Raw genomic sequence first — 7,871 nt, forward strand, 5'->3', positions numbered from 1 at the left:
GGATGAAGTAGAGATGGTTACAGATATTCTTTTTTTTTATTTAGAATTTTTTTCCCACAGTATACATGCATGAGTAATTTTTAAAAAATAATATTATCCCTTGTATTCATTTTTCCAAATTATGCCCCTCTCCCTCTACTCCCTCCCCCCGATGACAGGCAATCCCATACATTTTACATGTGTTATAATATAACCTAGATACAATATATGTGTGTAAATCCCATTTTCTTGTTGCACATTAATTATTAGCTTCCGAAGGTATAAGTAACCTGGGTAGATAGACAGTAGTGCTAACGATTTACATTCACTTCCCAGTGTTCCTTCTCTGGGTGTAGTTATTTCAAATTCAGAACTTCTTAAACTGTTTCCACTCAAGACCTCTTTTTGCCTAAGAAATTTTTACATGATCCACTGTATATAGGTATATAAAATATATATGGAAATCAGATGTTTACTGATAATAAATCATAATTTTTTGACCCCCACATTCACTTATGAGATCCCATACGAAGTCTTAAACCACAATTTAAGAAGCTGGGGACCAGATGACATCTAAGGTCTCTTCCAGGTATAGATCTAGGATTCAGTGATTCTATAACATACATATATACAGTATGTATGTATGTATTTATGTATGTATAAATACACACTTCCCTGTCCCTATTCTTGGCTTAACCCTAAGAGATCCACCCTTTTTTTCCTTCCTCGCTTTTTCCTTCCTTCCTTCCTTCCTTCCTTCCTTCCTTCCTTCCTTCCTTCCTTCCTTCCTTCCTTCCTTCCTTCCTTCCTTCCTTCCTTCCTTCCTTCCTTCCTTCCTTCCTTCCTTTCTTTTGCACTTTCTTTCCTTTTCATCTTTTTCCCCCTCCCTTCCCTTTCCTCCCTTTCTTCTTCCTTCCTTTCCTTCTTCCCTTTTTTTCTTTTTGTCCTCCCTTCCCTTTCCTGTTTTTTCCTTCTTTCTGCCCTCTCTCCCTTCTTTCCTTTCTTTCTTCCTATATGATTGAATTCTTTCAATATCTCATTTATTTTATGCATTTAAAAATATTGTTCTCATCTAATGTGTTTCAGGTCTTTCGTTGTGACCAGATTACCAAGAGGGATTTATGACACAGAAAAGGTTAATATCTCATGGATATCTAAGATCTCTTTTACCTTTAAATCTAGGATGCTTTGCTACCAAATCTTTTGAAAAGAAAGTGAGAAAGCTAAATACTTGACTAGCTAGGAGTCATTGATTGGAGGTTTTGGGGGAGCTGACCTCCATAATGCTGAGTGAGATGGAGATTTGGAGATTAAACTTTTGAAAGAGCAAGTGGCTTTAGGACCTCTTGAGTAACCTTTGATCACTGGAGACCTTGCTGTTGATATTCTGTTCTTGCTCAATTTGGGTTTCATTTTTTAAAAAAAGACAAAAGAACTATTCATATGGTGTCCTCTTTCCTCTCTCTCCCTTCCCCCCCCATTCGCTTGCTATTGTGTCTTCAGTTTTGTGAGCTTAGGCTCACTCTGGCCTGACAGAAAGAGAATTGGGCAGCTGGTTGGTTTTCTCTTAAATTATGTTGAAACTGCTTTGGATTGATCAGTTTTAACTGGCAGGTTTCCCAGGAGCAGGCTTTTTGGATGTGTGTAGGGAAGTTTTCTGTGACTTAATGAGCTGCTTCAAGCTCACCAGGTGATAGGGGAGGAGGGATGGTGGTTCAGCAATTGCTTTAGGGCATTTGATAATAAGGGGGTAAGTGTTGTATAGAAAGCAATGGACCATTGACCAGACTGCAGTTTTGCTCTGAATTCATGCCTTCGGTGAACCACTGATCCCCAGAAGACTCCTCAGTGTGAACAGGAGCCCAGGAGCACTTAGAGAAAGGGACCAACTATAGTCCTTGGAACCTTAAATCTCAGGTGTCCATACCCACTGGCAAACTCTGGGACTCACCCAGAGGCTCCTGAAAGCTGCCGATCTCTGGGAAACAGATAATGGAACTCTGGTGACTGAAACAAAGGCGAATCAGGAGCTGAATGGAGGAAATGGCAGTGGCTAAAGAGAAAGAGAAATGTAAGGAGGGAATTATCCCCATTTTATTGTAGGGGATTTGAGAAATTCTTCAGATTGTCGTTCAGTCATACCTTACTTTTTATGACCTCATCTTGGGTTTTCTTGACAATGATGTTAAAATGGTTTGCCATTTCTTTCTCCAGCTCATTTTACATATGAGGAAACTGAGGCAGACAAAGTTAAGTGACTTGCTCAGGGTCACACAGCTAATAAGAGTCTGAAACCAGAAAGAGTCTTTTGACCTCATGTTGCCTAGAATAGTGCTAGGCAGGTAGTCAATTGTGGGTGGATTAGTTCCTAGATTTGTTTCAGTTTATGAAAATATCACTAGAACCGATATCACTTCAGATCCTTGTGACACTGTTACAACAGATCAGCCTGTTACATGTATTACGTATCAAACACATGTTACTTTTGTAGCATGGATCCATCCTCCTTTAGACCCAGTAGCAGAAAGGATGTGACATCTCACAGGCATTGATGTATGTGTCTGAGGGGCCTGCCATTCTTAATGCATATGCAATTTGCTAATGATACTTCAAGGAGAAATCACTTCCCAGACATCTCCACGGGGTATTCTTCTATAATCAAACCAGGACCCAAAACAACAAGCAGACACAAATTCATGCCATCACACCAAGCTCCCCATAAAAATACCCTGGTCCTTTCTGAGTTATTTTCCTAATAACTACAGAGTGTGATAACAGATAATACAGGCAGCCATAAACTTGTCCCCAGTGCTGTGTTTCTCTCCTACATGCCAGATATCTTCTCCAAGACTTTGCTCTCTTGCCACATAGATGAGAACTTTATGGAGCTCAGACCCTGGGGGACAGCCCTAGTGAATGCTTGGGTAGGCAAAGTATAGCTATCACAATTCATCTCTCAGCCTCTTTCTTCCCAAGAGAGAAAGAGAAGAGAAAGACTTCTGGGAGATCGGGCCTGAAATTTGGTATGATCAGATCTGTGTTCCTTTACTTCCATTTCTTGCTGTGGAATATTTTCTCACTGGGCCATTGGGGGAGCAATGCCCCTGATGAGGAGACCTTTGCTACTGCCTCATTCCTCTTATTTTCCCAAATTATTGTTCTGAAGTTGGAATGTGTAACAAACATATCTGTATGTGCATGCCATACACATCAGTCTCTCTCCACATGTGTGTGTATATATATATATATATATATATATATATATATATATATATATATACACACACACACACACACATATATATATATATATATACACACATACATTTGTGGATGTATGTATAGACATGCATGTATATATGTATTGTGTGTATATAGACATTTTGTAAATCTTATATACATGTGTGTATATACACACACAATACACATATTTACATATATATGTACACACACACACACACACACACACATATATATATATGTGTATACTTTGTTTGTATCCATATATTTGCAATAAAACAGTAGGCTAAATGGAAAAAGAAGAGAAGAGTGCCAAGAATGACTTAAACTTTGAGAAGTTCATAATTTCAATGCTGTTAGAGGAGAGAGAGTGTGCTGTTTTTGGAGGAAGGGAATACTGCTTTCAATCCCTGTTCTTTCCCTTATTGCTGTGCTACTACAGTCACATCACCCCCTTACACAAGGTGATGGTTAGTTGGATGACTCAGTTTACTCTTTCTGCTGGACATCTGTAATCTTGTGATCTAATTATTAGTTTGGAGTCTTAGAAATGATTGTTTTTGGGGAGGCAGTGAATATAACTCCTGTAGATATCAAATTTCTCATCTGTAAAAAAAAATGGCTCGAAGTCCATGACTTCTAAGGTTCAGTCTAACTCAGAATCTATGATACATACTGGACTAGTCTAGGATATCACAAACTTTTTCCACTTGTGACTCCTTTTCTCCTGGGAAATTTTTACATGACCTAACGCCTGACTATATTATATAATATAAGTATACAAAATCAAACATTTACTGAAAATAATCAAAGTTTTCCAATTTCCACATTCAATTTTAAGATCCTTTATGGGGCTGTAACTCACAATTAAAGAAGGTGGGACTATTCCAACCTGTTTCTAAACAGGGTTCTCCTTTACTTCTGTGTTGCTGATTTCAGCGTGAATCTTACCAAACTGCCGAAGTATTTTCATAATTTCAAAAGGACCAGAAATTAAATTTAATACATATGAGGAAAATGTAGTCAATAATGAAAATCTAAAATCCTAAAGCCAAAATACATGTTGAAGATCATTTAATTCCTTTTTGTTACATAAGAGAAAACTGAGGCTGGGAAAGGGGAAGTCCCTTTCCCACAGCTAGATAATGAGAGAACCAGAACTAGAAGATGGGTTCAGAGGCCTTTCTACCCCATTCAGCCTGACCCTCCTTATTTAGTCTGAGAACCTGGATGGCTTGCCCTTTTCATTTAGGATATGGGATCTAAAGGAAATTTTCTCATGAAATGAGAAATGAAATGATCTTATTTCCATTCAGCTCTCACCTGCTCAGATACAAAAATCTGATTGCCTGAACAAGTCTTTCTTTTCCTTTTTCTGTTTTATCTCATATATGGAACTGTTGAGTCTGGTATTTCTTAAGTTCAAAATTTAAATCTATATATATTGTTAAGAGCTATAAAAAAGATCTTCATTACTTCTCCCATCCCCCATCCTTTTCTGCCATTCCCCCCAACCCCCAAGCCCATTTAAGAATTGCTGCTCATTTTAAGTTATGGAGGCACCAGGCTTCCACATCAGTGGGAGGTGAGAATCTCTCATTTGCTTTTCTAGTGTAAAGCATGACATGATGGGAAGCTGATCTGAGAATGTTATCATTTCCATCCAGCCACCAGGGACCCATGAAAGAAAATTAACTGCCTAAGAGTATGGTATGGAAAAAAAAATCTTCAAAAACTAGCTATATAGGGAATTAAAAATTCCATTTACTATTACACCATTGAACCATAGGGGCTGATGCTAAAACAGTACATATGGATTAAAAATACACTTGTAGACAGTGAAAAGAATCATCCGGTAGCTAATTTCCATCTATAGTGGCCTGGTGACTGGCTTACTTAGCTGCAAGTCACTTATAATCAAGGTGACTGTGCCCACTTAGGCTGTACAGCTTCTCTTCATCCTCCCCCTCCTTTCATTTTCTTTCTTATCAGTGTCAAAAGACAAGACTCTCCTGAGTCTTAGGTAGATCGACAGAATAGCAATTTCATAGCTAATCCCTCCATCCAAGGATACATGGACTGAAAAAAATGATTTGTTGAACTTGGCTGGGTTTGTAGGAGGGTAATAGCTTACCTCTGGCCTCCAAAGCCATTTGTTATCCCCTGTAGTGTACAGGGCAAAAAACTTTCTTAATCTAATAATGGCTTATTCAAAGTAGTGTGTAATTTAGAGCATCTGATATTCACTACAAGACACAGTGCTCCATTAATATAGAAAGCAGCTATTTTGTAAGCTTAAAAAAACTTAAATGCATATATATCCAGGTTTCAATGAGTGAAATATCTATGATATAACTTTTATGCTTAGCCAAATACAACTGTGTTATTTTAACCAATTTAATTTGGATTAGGATAATTATGTGCATAAGTATATTTATGGGGCTGCTAGGTGATGCAGTGGATAGAACATTGGCTCTGGAGTCAGAAGGCCTGGAGTTCAATATGTTTTTAGACAATTGGTAGTTGTATGACCCTGGGTAAATCGCTTTATCTGGCTTGCCTCCCCTAAAAAACAAAAAAAAAAGTATATTTGCTGAGAAGGTATGACAGGGCAAAAGTTACAAAAATATTTCCTCACATCAGGAGAAGCATTCTTCCCTGGAGAAGTTAAGTTCAAGTTTAAAGTGGTTTGCACAAAGAAGTCTCCCTCTTATAAGGGGCACATTCTCCCCTTGAAGACATAAGACATCAGAGGCGAGTAGGTACAATCTAAAAGAGTTCCTGTGATCAAAGCAAAATGTCAAATTCCCAATTTTTTGAAAAAACTTTTCTCCTTTTGGAAAGTCCTAATGAAGTTCCCCTTTAGTGTAATTTTCTGTTGGTTCTAAGGGTTGGTGCCTTTATAGAATCTATAGCTCTTTTTTTCTCCTACTGGAAGAGGTCCCACTGCCTTAGCTCCTGGTTAGATGCATTGCTGGTTATTGTTCCAGTCTCCCCAGTGATGTGATCAGTGATGGAGAGGGGCTGGAAAGGAAGGAGAAATGGGCCATTCTAGACTTATTCTCCTACACCCTTTACTCTCCACCGAATTCCTGCACTTCGACTTCCTTCTGTTTGATTTTTTTTTCTGAGACATAAGTCCAGAATTGTCATCTCAGTCCCAATACATTTTGTGTACAACATCGTATTATTTCAGCCAATGAAATTTGCCTCTCAAATTAAGTTGTTTGTACCTTGTAAATCAATCTTTGATTGATTTATTGCTTCAATTGAGTTTTTAGAAGTTGTTTGTTTGTTTGTTTGTTTGTTTTGACAAATTCACCAGAGATGTCCAGAGCTTTTGTAATTACATTAACATTTTTTTGTGTGTGTGAGGGGAAAGGGTATATAATATATTTTCTTAGATATACTGCCCTGCTTCCTTCATTTAACCTCACTTGCATTGGGTTCACATTCTATAAAATGAAGTGACAGGATTTAGTGACTTCTGAGGTACTTTCTAGCTATATATTTATGATATTATGATGATGTTCATAGACAGGTGCTCCTAGAATATGTTTTTGGCAGGCGATTGTAGGATGAAGCCTGAATGCAAACACAATTAGGTAATTTTGGAAATTGTTAAATAGTAGAATTCAAAGGCTATTCTAATAATCTCTTGAGCAGTAAGGGTATTTTAAAGAGGTTGTGTCTGTATATAGTTGTTTCTTTGTTAGAATATAAGTGTCTTCAGGACAGTTTTTTTTCCTTTTTTCTCTTTGTATCCACAGCATTGAGATCTGACACAGTAGAGAATAAATGTGGATTGCCCTGATGGCTTATTTAATGGATAAATTGTCATCCTAAATAACAGTTGCTCAATCAATAAGAATTTATTAAGCACTTGCCATATTTCAAGTTGTGTGTAGGGCATTGGAGATTCAAAACAAAACAATCCCTGCCTTTATAGCACATATTCTAATGGGAGAGACAACAAAGAACTACATATTCACTTATAAGATACAAGCAAAATATATGGAAGGACCTCTGCAAAGGGAAGTATTAACAATTGGGAAGCCCAGGAAGGGCCTCCCTCAGAAGGTAACCTTTGAGTTAAATCAGGAAAGAAATCCAGGAAAGGAGGAGATGGTGGTAAGGGAGTCGTAACTCCAAGGAGTTCTGCAACAGAATGCTCCAGGGCTTTGAACTTGGGCTTATTCTGCTGAACATTTTCATCAATGATTAGATGAAAACCTAGAGGGCATACATATTAAATTTTCAGATGACACATGACTTGAAAACTTTGTTAATGCAGGAAAGATTCTTAAGGACAGAATTGGGATCCATAAAGATTTCAACAGTCTGGAAAGTTGGCTGATACTAATGAGATGAAATGTCAAAAGTCTAAATGTGAAGTCCTACACTTCAGTTAAAAAATAGGCTTCATAAAGACAAGATGAGGGGAAACATGGTTAGAGAGTGGTTCTTATATTAAAAAAATTTTAGAGATTCTGTTGCACTATAAATTCAGTCAGAGTCAGCAATATGTGTCAGCCATAAGAGCTAATTCAATCTTTGCTGCATTAATACTTATAAGGTCTAAAGAAGTGATGGTTCTGTTGAACCAAAGGGCCCCATCAGACCACATTTGGAATATAATACCCAGTTCAAGG

This window comes from Sminthopsis crassicaudata, chromosome 6 (assembly GCF_048593235.1).
Source record: "Sminthopsis crassicaudata isolate SCR6 chromosome 6, ASM4859323v1, whole genome shotgun sequence".
NCBI lineage: Eukaryota > Metazoa > Chordata > Mammalia > Dasyuromorphia > Dasyuridae > Sminthopsis > Sminthopsis crassicaudata.